This window comes from Geotrypetes seraphini, chromosome 5 (genome assembly GCF_902459505.1).
Source record: "Geotrypetes seraphini chromosome 5, aGeoSer1.1, whole genome shotgun sequence".
NCBI lineage: Eukaryota > Metazoa > Chordata > Amphibia > Gymnophiona > Dermophiidae > Geotrypetes > Geotrypetes seraphini.
Window position 1 is genome coordinate 237,746,513 of NC_047088.1, and position 15,335 is coordinate 237,761,847.

Below are 15,335 nucleotides of genomic sequence, written 5' to 3' on the forward strand. Positions count from 1 at the left end.
TATAGCTTCCTAAAATTGGGATGGCACTTTTCAGAATCAGGGCCTACATGCTGAAAGGAGAAAGAAGGGAAAATGCCCATTCTCATAAAAAATGTCCAAAAGGAGGTTTTTTTAAAAAATAATAGCCTGCCTCTACGCTCAGCTGTTTAAATGCCCAGACCACACTACTTCTACACTAACAACATATAATCAACAACAAAAAAGCCTAAGTCCCAAATGCCCTACACAAGAGCTTTTAAGCGAAGGAGGAGCCAGTCCTTTGCCTAAAAGCTGGATTCTATAACCAGTGTCTGTCAAAAAGTACACCCCTAACTCTACCCCAAACCCCCCTTTATCTTTCTGTCAAATGCCCGGCTGGAGGGATGCTCACACTCTCTGGTTGGCCCGCTACTCCAAAATGGTGGGCCTTCCCCTTCCCAATGGGATGCACTGGGGAGAGGCCTAAGGCTCTGATTGGCCCAGATGCCTAAGGCCACTCCCAAAGGAGGAGCCATAGGCACCTGCGCCAACCAGAGTCTTAGGCCACTCCCACTGCATCCCAGGAAGATAGTATAAAGCTCCTGAGTGACAGAATGAGTGTTTAAAAATAATAATAATAAAACTATAAGGTTTTTGGAAGCATATTTTACAGCAGCAATGGATGGTCTAAAGCAGGGGTGTCCAACCTGTGGCCCATGAAGTACTTTGTGCAGCCCCGGTTGAGGGCGATGTAGCGTTTTCCTCTGCAGCCCCCGGGTGTTTACCGTCCTGCCGGCTCCCTCCTCTGTCTTGCTGCAGCGTTTGCGTGTTTGTGCAGCCCCAGAAACATTTTTTTCGGCCAATGCGGCTCAGGGAAGCCAAAAGGTTGGACACCCCTGGTCTAAAGTTTCCAAAATATACTAATAGGGTCCAGATAACATTACTTTATAAGCTTGGGCAGGATCATATGTTGTTAAGTCATATAGACCAATTTCTTTGAAAAATTTGGATTTAAAATTATTTGCTAAGAAATTAGCAGAGAGATTGGCAGAACTGCTACTATTACAAATTATTTACTTGTATTTACAATTATTTATAACCCGCCTATCCACCTGCCTATTACACCTAATCCGGATGTCTGGTAACCCTATCTAAATCCCTGTAATACTTCAAATAATAGAAATTATGACCACTCATTCCTATCAAATGCTTTATCTGCATCTTGATAAAGTGCTACCATTGGATGCATCATGTTCTTTGCTTCTAGCATTATTTGAAAGATGAAACACACATTATCTGTTCTAAAGTAGTCTGGCATAACGCTTGCTCGATCACTATAAATGACCTTCCCTGATATCTTAGAAAGGTGACATACTAATATTTTCACATAAATCTTATAGGCCCCCTTCTATCAAGAATTCCTATGAGTGTTGGAGCTTTTACTGCAGGGGCCAGTGATTTTTTTTAAAACCCCTAATACAGCTTGATAAAAGGGGGCCATAATTTGTGTTCACCAGTGAGACTGGTCTATAATTTTGAACTAGTGTAGAGTTCTTGCTAGGTTTGTGGAACACCACTGTAATGGCTTGTGTTTAGCAGCTGTGACAGTTCTGCACAAATAAATCCTATAGAACGCAGCAGGGAGTCCATATGAACCCAGTGCCTTTCCAAATCACTAATAGCCTCCACAATTTCTGTCTGAGTGATCTGCCTCTGGATTCTACCATAGGGTTGTTTTTTGGGGTTTTTTTTTATAATCCTCTAAGACACAGTGAGGGAGAAAATAGGTGGTCAAAAAGTTCCTATTCCATCCTCATTATAAACCACTTCTGTTTGGAACACCTAAGAGTAATACACAAACTGCTGTTGAGATAGACATGGGAGAAGCCACTGCTTGCCCTGGATCAGTGGCATGGAATACTGCTACTCCTTGGGTTTTGGCCAGGCACTAGGGACCTGGATTGGTCACCGTAAGAACTGACTACTGGGCTTGATGGATCATTGGTCTGACCCAGTAAGACTATTCTTATGTTCTTATGTGAGCCAAGTATAGGACAATCAAGCCATTGTGACATCACTGATGAGGTTGGCTCTTAGGCACTGGTGGAATGAGGCATTATGACATCACAATCTCAGCTCTGGAATGCTGCTACTTGTGACTTGGATTGACCTCCATGAAGACAGGATACTGGGCTAGATGGACCATTGGTTTGAACCAGTAAGGCTATTCTTATGTTCTTACATCTGACACTGATGAACTATGAGTATATACCTTTTATTTCTGTTTACAAGCTATACTGTGTTCTTTTAAGAGCTTGAACTTTTATTGACCTTTTTCTATTTTAAATACAGTAGTTAGTTAATAATTTACCTGCCCTCTTACCATCAGAATAGTATCTGCCTTGTTCTGTAAAAATGTTGCTATTAGCTCTGGCTCTAAGCAATTCATTATACTTACGTTTCAATGCACACAACTGATTTAGGTAATTATTACTTGGTGTTTTCATGTGACATTGTTCCAGAGCTCCAATGAGAGGGCATAGGATGAAGTTAAGAGGTGATGGGGACTTCCCCCATGTCTTTCTCAATAACAGACTATGGACATTTCCTCCAGGAAATTGTCCAAACTTTTTTTCCCCCTGCCTTTGTCTGTGACAAGAGAACAAATTGTCATGAAGTTTAATTGGATCACCAGACCTCAAATACCCAAGACACTACTTAAATAATCTTTCGTGTCCTTACTTGGGTAATGGAGTTCATCGTTGGTCTTGGTAAAGTGACATGTGCTCTAAATTAATTTTGTAAACTTGATTTAATAGCATACAATAAATATAAAGTACTTTTAGTGCTTAAGATGCTAAAGAAAGGAAGGCACTTATCTTTTATGCCCGACGGCTGCCCAACTGTTTCATCAGGGGCTATGCCATGCACCAAAAATGACTTGAAGAAGAGCACAAATAACCAGCACCTGCACAGCCATTGTCATCAATGTATTTTTTTGATTTTTTTTTTTCTTCTGGTCGCTAATTTCTAGTTAACAGAGAGTTTACTGTATATAGGTCAATGTTGTATAAGGACAGGACATTTTTATGAGAGCAACACTGGATGATAGCCTATGAAAACAAGCTAGTTTTAAATGAATGATGGAAGTTATTTAAAATGAAAATGACTTTGAAGCAAGACTTGAAAAACAAAGAACAGAAATAAATAAATAAATGAATATTGGATACACAGTCAGAAGGAAGTGCAACCAGAGATTCATGAAATCATCAGACAACAAAGGTAGGAAAAATGATTTTATTTTCAATTTACGGCCTCTTTTACAAAGCCACACGGAAACAGCTCCGAAGCACTTTAATTCTCTATGGGCTTCGGGGCCGTTAGTGCGGCTTTGTAAAAGAGGCCGTTAGTGATCAAAATGTGTCAGTTTTGAGGATTTATATCTGCTGTCTATATTTTTGCACTATATTTGTCTATTTTTCTATAGTCAGGTGACATTGCATATTTTAAAGTCATCTGCCTTGACATCTTTGAAAACCCCCCGAATATAAATGATAATTAACATTTTCTCTGCATGCAGTGTGCTTTGTGTTTTTTTAAATTTTGTGGTTACCATTATGTATTAATATTAATAAGATTATATTGTCTCACTGGAGCAAAGAGCCAGAGCAACAGGCAGAAGTGCTGCGATGGAGGCTGTGGTCTTCATTTTTTCGCTCATTGACTGCTGTGTGCTGATATTCCTGCCAGTGTATTTTATAATTACCCTTTCAGATTTAGAATGTGATTACATGAATACAAGATCTTGCTGCTCAAAACTAAATAAGGTTCATTATGGTGCCAAGTAGCAACTTGGGTGTGTTTGACCCTACAGAGATTCACAATCGAGGACAACCGAAGGCCCACATGAAAGAGGCCATGATCATGCTGGGCTTTCACCTGCTCTGCTTCTTTATCTTTACAATATGATCCTGGCATTAATAAAGGACATGAGTTTGCCAAGTACTGAGTCAGTGATACAAAGATGCTTGAGCAAGAGAAACCTTTAGATCATTGCTAGAACAGTGACATTATGCAGTATATATTTTTTCCTTTTTAAATAAAAATGATTTTTGGCTACATTTTTAACATATAAAATATTTAAAAAGAAAAAAAAAGATTATATTGTGTGTATATGAAAAATGGATGGAAGAAATTGCATTACAATTATTATTATTATGATGGGGTGGAGTCGGGGGCGGAGTTTAGGTGGGGGTACTCGGATGGTATTTGTAAGGCTTAAGGGTACTTGGCTTGGAAAGGTTGAGAAACACTGCCTTAGAGGGAACATTGCTACCAAGTACCACAAGGCTGCCACTAGAGGTCAAGGTAGCCATTTTCTGTGGCAGTCACTACAGGCAGGAGTGAGGGAGTTTCACTCCTGCCTCCACTGAACCACCAGGGATCCTAGGTAGGCCCAGGGGTGGGAGGGGGGCCCATCCTTGCCTGGGAGAGGGAGGATTAGAAAGAAGGGGGTTGTTTTAGATGGGAGGAAAATTGGAAGGGGGAGGATGTTCAGGGGGTAGGAGGGCAATTGGGGTGAACATTGTAAAAAGTTATGCGGGTCCCAGCCAATATTCAGCCAGTGCCAACATAACATAACATATATTGCAATTCCTTGCAGATCAGTGTGGTTAACAAAATAAAAGAGGACTGAGTAAGTGAAATAAAAATCATCAATTTTCAAAAAAGTTTAACAAATAGATAAGCTTTTAATCTACATTTAGCCCCAAATATTCAGTGGCAGTGCCCAGACATGGCCCGACATTGAATATCCAGGACTAATTTAGTCGGCAACAGTCAGCATTTAATAAAATGCTGACTGCCATTGGCTGAATATATCAGCTGGAGTGTGATAATTCCTTACTTTATTATTGGAGATTTTTTTTTTTTTTTTTTAATCTATCCCCTCTTGTTCCTCAGACTGGATAGTATTAGCAGCTCTTCCCTTCGTTTCTTTAGAAGGATGTGGGGTTGAGCTGCTTCCTCATTCCAGTTTCCACTTGGTGTAAGTGCAGCAGCATACCTGGCTTTGCTATTGCTTCCTACTCGTTCTCTCTCCAGGTGCACTGGCTGGGCTCCAAAGAAACTATCTTCCTTTTATGTAATGGTGCACAAGCTGCGGAAGCAGATATCAAAGGCAAAGGAGTTTAAGCCAGGCTGGATATTTTTATCAGCATACTTTTCATTTTAAAAAAAAAAAGTCAAATATTAGCTCAAAATAATAAACTTCTCTTTATAATGACAGGGGTTGCCATTCAACTCATTTTGAAGAATTGAAAGAACTGGGATAGGTTAAATTACACTATCTGGTGGGAATCTCTCTGTTATACTTTTAAAATGGAACGTTCGATGGCTGTATAACAGGGACGGTATAAGAAATTTATGGATGTTTGGGAACCATTGACTAAGTTCTGTAAGGAATGATAACTGATTTTATTTTATTGATCCTTAAGCATACACATCCAGGGTGGGTGGGAGGGGGGAGGAACATAAGAACATAAGCAATGCCTCTGCTGGGTCAGACCTGAGGTCCATCATGCCCAGCAGTCTGCTCATGCGGCGGCCCAACAGGTCCAGGACCTGTGCAGTAATCCTCTATTTATACCCCTCTATCCCCTTTTCCAGCAGGAAATTGTCCAATCCTTTCTTAAACCCCTGTACTGTACTCTGCCCTATTACGTCCTCTGGAAGCGCATTCCAGGTGTCCACCACTTGTTGGGTAAAGAAGAACTTCCTAGCATTCGTTTTGAATCTGTCCCCTTTCAACTTTTCCAAGTGTCCTCTTGTTCTTTTATTTTTCGAAAGTTTGAAGAATCTGTCCCTCTCTACTCTCTCTATGCCCTTCATGATCTTATAAGTCTCTATCATATCCCCTCTAAGTCTCCTCTTCTTCAGGGAAAAGAGACCCAGTTTCTCCAATCTCTCAGCATATGAGAGGTTTTCCATCCCTTTTATCAAACGTGTCGCTCTCCTCTGAACCCTCTCGAGTAACGCCATATCCTTCTTAAGGTACGGAGACCAATATTGGATGCAGTATTCCAGATGCGGGCGCACCATCGCCCGATACAATGGCAGGATAACTTCTTTCGTCCTTGTTGTAATACCCTTCTTGATTATGCCTAGCATTCTATTTGCTTTCTTAGCGGCTGCTGCGCACTGTGCCGTCGGCTTCATTGTCATGTCCACCATTACCCCCAAGTCCCTTTCTTGGTTACTTTCATTCAATAATATCCCTCCCATCGTATAGTTGTACCTCGGGTTTCTGTTTCCCACATGCAATACTTTACATTTCTCAACGTTGAACTTCATCTGCCATCTCGCCGCCCATTCCCCCAGTTTGTTCAAGTCCCTTTGCAATTCTTTGCATTCCTCTTTAGTCCCAGCTCCACTAAATAGTTTTGTATCGTCCGCAAATTTTATTATCTCACACTTCGTGCCTGTTTCTAGATCATTTATGAATATATTAAATAGCAGCGGCCCGAGCACTGAGCCCGTCTCCGTCCACTCCATGGTTCTTCAGTTTCCGGAGTAGACGCTCGTGAGGCACCTTGTCAAAAGCTTTTTGGAAATCAAGGTATATGATGTCTATGGGGTCTCCTCTGTCCATCCGTTTGTTAATTCCTTCGAAGAAGTGCAATAAGTTCGTTAGGCACGATCTCCCCCTGCAGAAACCATGTTGGCTTGTTATCAAAAGTTTGTTTCTTTCCAAATGTTCATCGATGTGTTCTTTAATCAGTACTTCCGCCATTTTCCCCGGAACTGAGGTCAAACTCACTGGTCTGTAGTTTCCCGGATCACCTCTTGATCCCTTTTGCATTGGAATTTCATTCAGGGAATATATGGATGGTTTCCTGTAGATATGCACTTTTTATGATTATTGTGGGGGGGGGGGGAAATAGTGCATTAATGTCTATAAGTTTAATGTGCATTTCATGTAATATTATGTATATTGAAATTGTTTGTTTGCACAATGGTAGTTTGGAAATTTAATAAAGATTTAAAAAAAATAAAAATAAAAATTCATTCAAGGCAGTCCTTGGGTCACATCTAGACAATCAGAGTTTCAGGATACCCACTATGAAAATGCATGACCTAGATTTGCATCCAGGTCTATCTCATGCATAATCATTGTGAGAACCCCCTGCTCTAAGAGGTATCTCCTACCATTGTAAGTCATTGACAGGAGAGCCACTCCCTGTTTCCAGAAGATGCAATGGTATTGCAAAAGTCAACATCCATTTCTTGACAGAGCCACTAGAGGTCTGTGCACTCCTGAGTGAAACAAACTCTTGGGCCTGTATGTCAGTCTATTTTCTTAACGATATCTTGATGAAGGCTGCAAGAAGACCGAGTTTGACTTATACATGGTTTTATTGCTGCAATTTTTGCAAAGCTAAAGGTCTTTTACTATCTACACATCTTCTATTGTTCCAAGCTACCAACCAAGCTTACTCACTTCAGTTGTTGGAAAAATAATGGAAGTGTTGCTGAAAGAAAGGATAGTGTACTTCCTTGAATCTAATGGGTTACAGGATCCGAGGCAACATGGCTTTACAAAAGGTAAATCGTGCCAAACGAACCTGATTGAATTTTTTGATTGGATGACCAGAGAGCTGGATCAAGGACATATGCTAGATGTAATTTACTTAGACTTCAGCAAAGCCTTTGATACAGTTCCTCATAGGAGACTGTTGAACAAACTTGAAGGGCTGAAGTTAGGACCCAAAGTGGTGAACTGGGTTAGAAATTGGCTGTCGGACAGACGCCAGAGGGTGGTGGTTAATGGAAGTTGCTTGGAGGAAGGAAAGGTGAGTAGTGGAGTCCCTCAGGGTTATGTGCTGGGGCCTATCCTGTTCAATATGTTTGTGAGTGACATTGCTGAAGGGTTAGAAGGAAAAGTGTGCCTTTTTGCAGATGATACCAAGATTTGTAAGAGTAGACACCGAAGAGGAAGTGGAAAATATGAAAAAGGATCTGCAAAAGTTAGAGGAATGGTCTAATGCCTGGCAAGTAAAATTCAATGCAAAGAAATGCAGAGTAATGCATTTGGGGATTAATAATCGGAAGGAACCATATATGCTGGGAGGTGATAAGCTGATATGCATAGAGGGACCTTGGGGTGATAGTATCCGAAGATCTGAAGGTGAAAAAACAGTGTGACAAGGCAGAGGCTGCTGCAAGAAGGATGCTGGACTGTATAAAGAGAGGCGTAGCCAGTAGAAGGAAGAAGGTATTGATGCCTCTATACAGGTCATTGGTGAGGCCCCACTTGGAGACCATATCTGGCGAAGGACATAAGAAGACTTGAGGCGGTCCAGAGGAAGGCGATGAAAATGATAGGAGGCTTGCGCCAGAAGACGTATGAGGAGAGACTGGAAGCCCTGAATATGTATACCCTAGAGGAAAGGAGGGACAGGGGAGATATGATTCAGACTTTCAAATACTTGAAGGGTATTAACGTAGAACAAAATCTTTTCCAGAGAAAGGAAAATGGTAAAACCAGAGGACATAATTTGAGGTTGAGGAGTGGTAGATTCAAAGGCAATGTTAGGAAATTCTACTTTACGGAGAGGGTGGTGGATGCCTGGAATGCGCTCCCGAGAGAGGTGATGGAGAGGAAAACGGTGACGGAGTTCAAAGAAGCGTGGGATGAACACAGAGGATCGAGAATCAGAAAATAATATTAAAAATTGAACTAAGGCCAGTACTGGGCAGACTTGCACGGTCTGTGTCTGTATATGGCCGTTTAGTAGAGGATGGGCTGGGGAGGGCTTCAGTGGCTGGGAGAGTGTAGATGGGCTGGAGTAGATTTTAACGGAGATTTCGGCAGTTGGAACCCAAGCACAGTACCAGGTAGAGCTTTGGATTCTTGCCCAGAAATAGCTAAGAAAAAAAATTAAAAAATTTAAATTGAATCAGGTTGGGCGGACTGGATGGACATTCGGGTCTTTATCTGCTGTCATCTACTATGTTACTATGTTATGTTATATGTATTTTTAAAATCTCTTTTCTTTCTTTGTTTCTACATGACAGGAAGGAGGAGATCTTATCTGTCTGAAAATGAGCTATTTGACCTTAATTTATTTCTAAAATGTTCTTTTATTCATCCCAAAAAAACAACAGCTCAAAAGCTGACTTAGGACTGTTTCTGCTCCAGTGACTTTCGCCTTGTATATCAGCGACCTGGCATCAAGTACATGAGTGGATATTTTTGATTGAAGACTCACAAGACTCCTGAAGCAGGCCAGTTTGGCTGAAACATGTACATGTCGAGTCATTGAGCTTTTGAGCTGTTGTTTTTTGGGGATGAATAAAAGGCCATTTTAGAAATAAATTGAGTCCACCATTTTTATAGGACATTTCCACTCCTAGTTTTACGTCTTTGAGTTTGTGGATTTGGTTTTCCTGTTTTACATTCTGCTAGTTAAAGTGGGCCAAACTGTATATTAACTGCTATAGTTAACCAAACAGTATCTCACGGTTGACATTTTTGTTGATTTGATTTTTACAAGCAATGGTAGATGACAGGTACCATTACCTATCAGATAACCTTTCAAGTATAAATCTGAATAAAAATGCATGTAACACCCAGCTAGAGACTCATATCAAGTGAATTATTTTAAATAATTTAGACCAGTGGTTTTCAACCCTGTTCTAGGGGACCCCCAGCCAGTCGGTTTTCAAGATATCCCTAATGAATATGCATGAGAGAGTTTTGCATATAATGGAGTAGACAGGCGAATATCTCTTATACATATTCATTAGGGATTTCTTGAAAACCCGACTGGCTGGGGGGATCCCCTACGACAGGGTTGAGAACCACTGATTTAGACTATAATGTCAGAAAAATGTACTTTATTTCATAACGAAAAGATGCAAAGATATCGACTGCACATTATTTTCTTCACAATCAACACAATTCAGATGTTTCATTTTCCACTATACCTCTTGGATAACTTGCCTCGGTATCTTTAAAATACAAAATATCTATGTGTCTGCTATGTTACTGACTCCAGTATTTGATTATTGCAACTCATTATAACTTGGTTTACCCAAATACTGTATGTGATACACGCCGGCATAGAGAGCAGGGGCTGCTGACTCTGTCATGAATTATTTTTAAGGGTGCAGCTGTTGTGTGTGTGTTGTGTGAGTACACAACACAAGCACAACAGGAGCTGCTGGAAAATTATGGTGCTGGGGATGGGGACACTCCCTTTTGTGCATTGCAAAGAGAGCTCATTTAAATACTAATGAGCTTTTTGTGATGTGTTTGTATAGGGTCCTTGGTGGCTGCTAAGATGATTGGTGGCAGCCAAGGAGAACCCTTTTGTGCATCAGCAGGAGAGATCTCCTGCTTTAAACTGCCAGGGAAAGTTTTTGTGCATGGGGGAATGAGAGGCATTGAAGGTTTTTATTCTGTCTGGATCACATCCTTCCTACTCTGTCTTTACCAGTCATATCTCCCTGCTCTTTAAGGTAGCTCTGTGACTGTGAGGGAGTGCCATTAAGAGGAAGCAGTAACTTCCTATAGACTTCCTCTCACAGGATATCTTAGTGGTTAGAAGGAATGTACCTCAGATTGGGGAGGGGGAGGGGGCAGCTATAATACTTGCTGGAAGCAGGTTGCTGGACACAGAAATGTCTTTATTTAACTAGGTGTTGTTGATGGCAAGTTGAATTTTGAAGCACACATTTTATCTCTGGTTCAGAAATGATTATATAAATTGAAACAGATCCACTCATACTTTGACCATATTACCCAACGGAAATTACACCATTTTGTAGTATTAGGGCAATTGGATTAGTGTAAAGCTCTTTTCTTGGGTTTACAAGTATGATTAGTAGACATAAAATGATTACAGCTCATTCAGAATACTGCAATTAAAGTGATAACAGGAGCCAAGCACTGTGATCATGTGACCCCTTTGCTCAAACAGAAGCATTAGTTAATCTTTCTGAGATTAGTATACAGTATATTATAAAGTTCCAGATCTTTTTTTTTTTTTTTTTTGGGGGGGGGGGGGAGGGGCACAGGAAATGAGATTTCTGTCCTATTCAATTGAAAATTAATTTTCTTTTTCTGTACTTAGGTATAATATAAACTAAGCCAGCAGCAAAAGAAGAGAAAAAAAACTTTCTCAAACAAACAAATTAATTCCAAAAAAATGAGAGAAAGTTTACATATAACAGTGTGTGTATTGTTCAAAACCAAGGAAAAGGACCTCAAACATCCAAACCTCACCCTCCAGTCAGAATCTTACTGGGTATGATTTTTATCATCGGTCCAAAAACCTTGTTAATTTTTTAATTAATTAATTCCAAAAATCAAGTGAGTATTGAAGGTACCTTTTAGGATAAGGCCCTCCGTTAGTATTGCAGAGACTTGAGCCAGAGACTGAAGAGATTTAAAAAGGCTTTTATTAAACAAGCATATGCTGGACTTCTGGGCAGAACTAGCTGCATAAACAGAAGACCCTGAGAATTTCAAACACAAAGATTATATAGTGTCCTAACCAGTCCGAACCAGTTTGACCAGTTCTGACCAAAAGGTAGGAGCAAAGAGAAAAACAAAACCATAAATCCATCCTATAATCTACACATCTTAGGCTAACTAGCATCTACATTCCTCTGCCTCCTGGCTGTACCAGGCACTAAGACAGATACATAGTACAGGCCTGCATGCATACGTGATTTCTCAGAGCAGTAAAATGGAGTCACAGGTTGCTGTTTTTAGTTTTACTACCCACTGATCTAAGATGGAGTTTTTCATATACACCGTGACCCAGCCATGTCAGCTAGCTAGGGATCCTTCATTCCCAACTTTTCTTCTGTAGGCTAGCTGACTAACTGGGTTACGGGAGGTCAGGGCCATCTGTATCAGAGGTGGGGACTGGGTGATAGGAGGAAAGGGCCAGGACTAGGGCGGTGGTACTTTTGTCAATCGTAGTCCTAATAGTACGGTTAAGGGTTTTCAATAAACATGGTAACAGGCAAGGAAGAACACAAAGTATGACAGAGAATACCAGGAAAATTATGGTGAGGGCTTTAAAGAGTCCTGGTTTGGAGGCCCAATCAGTCAGTGAGTTGAGTCCAAACATATCAGCAGAAAAACCCTTCCAAGTCTGGACAGGAACGTGAGCTAATCTGGTAATCTTGTCTATGACCTCTTCAACTACAAATCCTTCATCATCCAGTTGTAGACAGCAGTTGGAGAGATTGAATTTGCCACATACCCCTCCTTCAGCGGCCAATAGATAGTCTAAGGCCAGTCGGTTCTGATAGATGGCGGTACGCATCATAGTGTTCGCTTTGGCCAAGGCTCCCAGGGCCCTAGCTGTTTCATTGGTGATAACTTCTAAAACCGCCTGCAGTCTTATGAGGCGGTTAAGCATGTAGATTGGGGTCCGGTACCCAAACATACCATCATCAGCCCAAGTAGCAGGACCGTAGACAGCAATGATGCGCTCCGGGGGCCAAGTGTCATCCCATTTACCGATTTCCAGGCTTCTTTCAGAACGGGCCCGTTGATCGAATACTGGGACAGCCAGATGTTCTCCTTCGGATAACGGGAGGAGGAAGAAGGCTGATTTGATAGTGCCCAGAAAACAAGTGCCAGTCCAATTTGAGGGTAGAGTGGGGTATGCCATTTTCCCCACAGATCCAGTAGTATCCTTCCGGTGCAGCCCAAGGGGCAGAAGCAGGCAGGTTGAGGTAGACATTTAATGTGGTAGCATTGCCAGTAGTATTCCATCGTCTGGGTATTTTTAACTTAGGATCTCCGGTCCAATAAGTCCAACCGGGCTGAGAGGTGCTGTTTTTAGTCCATAAGGATTGGCACTGCAGGTGTCCAACACGAGTGGTAAAGGATGGTCCGAGACGCTGTATGCAGTGTTTTGCCAGATTGGAGTTTTTCAGAGGCCAGCTGGGTGCCCGCTGTAAGTTGGGGGTGTAGTTGAAAGACGGGAGGCTGGCCAGCCGGAGCATGGAAACCTGTTTAGCCTCCCATGGCCATTTCTCTCCCATATTTGTGCCCCCGCAGACATAACAGTTTGTCAGATTTAAGGTGGCTCCTATGGCTTCAGCGAACTGTATGAAAAGGTTGCGGGTGGTGGCAGAGGGCACAAAGTCTTGTTGGTCTAGTTTCATATGTTCATAAAAGTCAGGAAACACAATGCTGTGTTGTTCAGGGATCCGGTGTCTCTCAACGAGTTTGATGTGTAAGACAGTACCAGGGTCCGTGCCCTTACCATATATCTGTAGGCCCACAAGATAGCGAGCTTTCCGGAGGCTATCATCGAGGTTCCATTTAAACGGCTGTAGGATAGTGAAGTTAAGTGGATTACAGTTCTGGAGGCCACAGTCAGAGGTAGTCACCCCTTTGAATAATATGGCTCGGGTGGTGGGTAGTCGGGTCATACCCCAAGTAGCCCAGGATACACATTTCCAGTAGTTACAGTAGTAGTGTTCGGAAGAACCTTCACAGTGGGACGGCTTCTGTCCCGCCAGGCACATGTATTTATCGTTGTGCATATATTCCCTCCTCCATGCTAGGGCACCACAACGTCCAAGGAAGGTGGGGTTTTGGTCCATGGCATGGCAAGCATCAAAGAGGACTGAGGCCGGGACATAGGGATTAGTGACCAGGGTTTGTTGAATCAGGGGGCCCTGATCCCAGACTGACCTGACCTCTATCCAAGTATCCCTATTAGTTGCTTTGGGGTCAAAACAGATCTGTGAGTCTCCATTATTACATATAGAATATTCAACCTTGTTATATATACATACAGGGGTCACTAGTTGACCCTTACACTCATAATTAGTTTGAAATCTAATAACATTTTCCGTTTTGCCCCCATTGTCCACTAGTGCCACACAAGGGGCACACCCAGGCGTGGGAGGGGTAGGGGACATGGACAATGTTGGCAAGACGCAAATCACAAGCAGTATATACACAACAGAGTTCATTTTAAATATCTTGACAGATCTCTGGATCAGACGTGCGTGATTACTCTTCCAGAGTGTGGGGCAGCCGTGTGATTTTCAGTTGAAGGTCAGTAGGCCCTTTTTCACAAATATACTCAGCAGCGGGCTTCACACGGCTGTAGTGAATCCAAGACTCGTGGCGGGACAATTTGACAGCTGTGGGAGAAGCAAGTAAGACAGTGAAAGGCCCTGTCCAAAGGGGTTTCAGCGGTTCTTTCTTCCATACTTTTAGCCACACTTGATCCCCAGGTTTGTAGAGGTGAACAGGGGTTGTAATTGGTAGCGGGGCTCTAGAAATGACCCAGTTCTGTAATTTCATAATGGTCTTTCCTAGCTGCTTTATCTCTGCGTCTGTGATAGCGTTCCCTATCTGTTCAAGAGACTCAGGGTCTGGGCTGACTATCGGCGGAGGTCGGCCATACATGAGCTCAAATGGGGACAACCGATTGCGTTTACCTGGGGTACAGCGGATGCGAAATAGAACAGAAGGAATCAGTTTGGGCCATGGCAGGCGGCTTTCCTCTGCCGCTTTTCCGAGGAGGGTTTTAATAGTTCTGTTGATGCGTTCAACTTGGCCAGAGCTCTGGGGGTGATAGGCCGTATGTAATTTCCAGGTGATTTGCAGAGCCCGAGAGACAGCTTGTGTGACTTGTGATATGTAGGCGGGGCCATCATCGCTGCCAATCACTAGGGGCAGGCCATAGCGAGGGATGATGTCATGGAGTAAAACCTTTACTATTTCCCTACTTTTCTCTGTGCGCACTGGGTAGGCCTCTGGCCACCCAGTGTGGGAATCAATGAAAACCAGGAGGTAACGGAACCCATGGGAGGGGGGCAAGTGGGTAAAATCTGTAGAGAGGACTTGCATGGGATGTGAACCGATAGGCTGGTGACCAGGAACGGGGGACCTGACAGAAGAGGGGTTGTGTCGGAGGCAAATGACACAGCGGAGCAGAACATGGGAGATGAGTTGAGAGAGATTCGGGATATAGAAATTCTGTCGGAGAAGAGTGCGGAGGGCTGGGTTACCGGCATGAGAAAAATCGTGTGCACGTTGGACAACAGTGAGGGCCAGGAGTTGAGGGACGTACAGGAGGGGGGTGGATGTATGAGAGGAAGGTATAGTAATCCATCCAGATGGGAGGGTGCAATGGCCAGATTGCTGCGTGGCCCACTTGCGCTCGGGGTCAGTGTACTGGGGGGAAAGGGAATGAAGGAAAGGTTGAGGGGAGGAAAGGGATAACAGAAGAGGGGGTGTGGGCGGACCTTGGAGGGCCGCCTGGCGAGCCGAGCGGTCAGCCAAGGCATTACCGCGGCTGATGAAATCACGGAGGCGACGGTGGGCCCGG

General features: G+C 42.8%; 1 pseudogene; it reads left to right on the forward strand.

Annotated features, from left to right (window-relative positions):
- The first annotated feature begins 3,647 nt into the window (after positions 1–3,647).
- On the forward strand, positions 3,648–3,927 carry LOC117360419 (annotated as a pseudogene).
- The last annotated feature ends 11,408 nt before the right edge of the window (positions 3,928–15,335 follow it).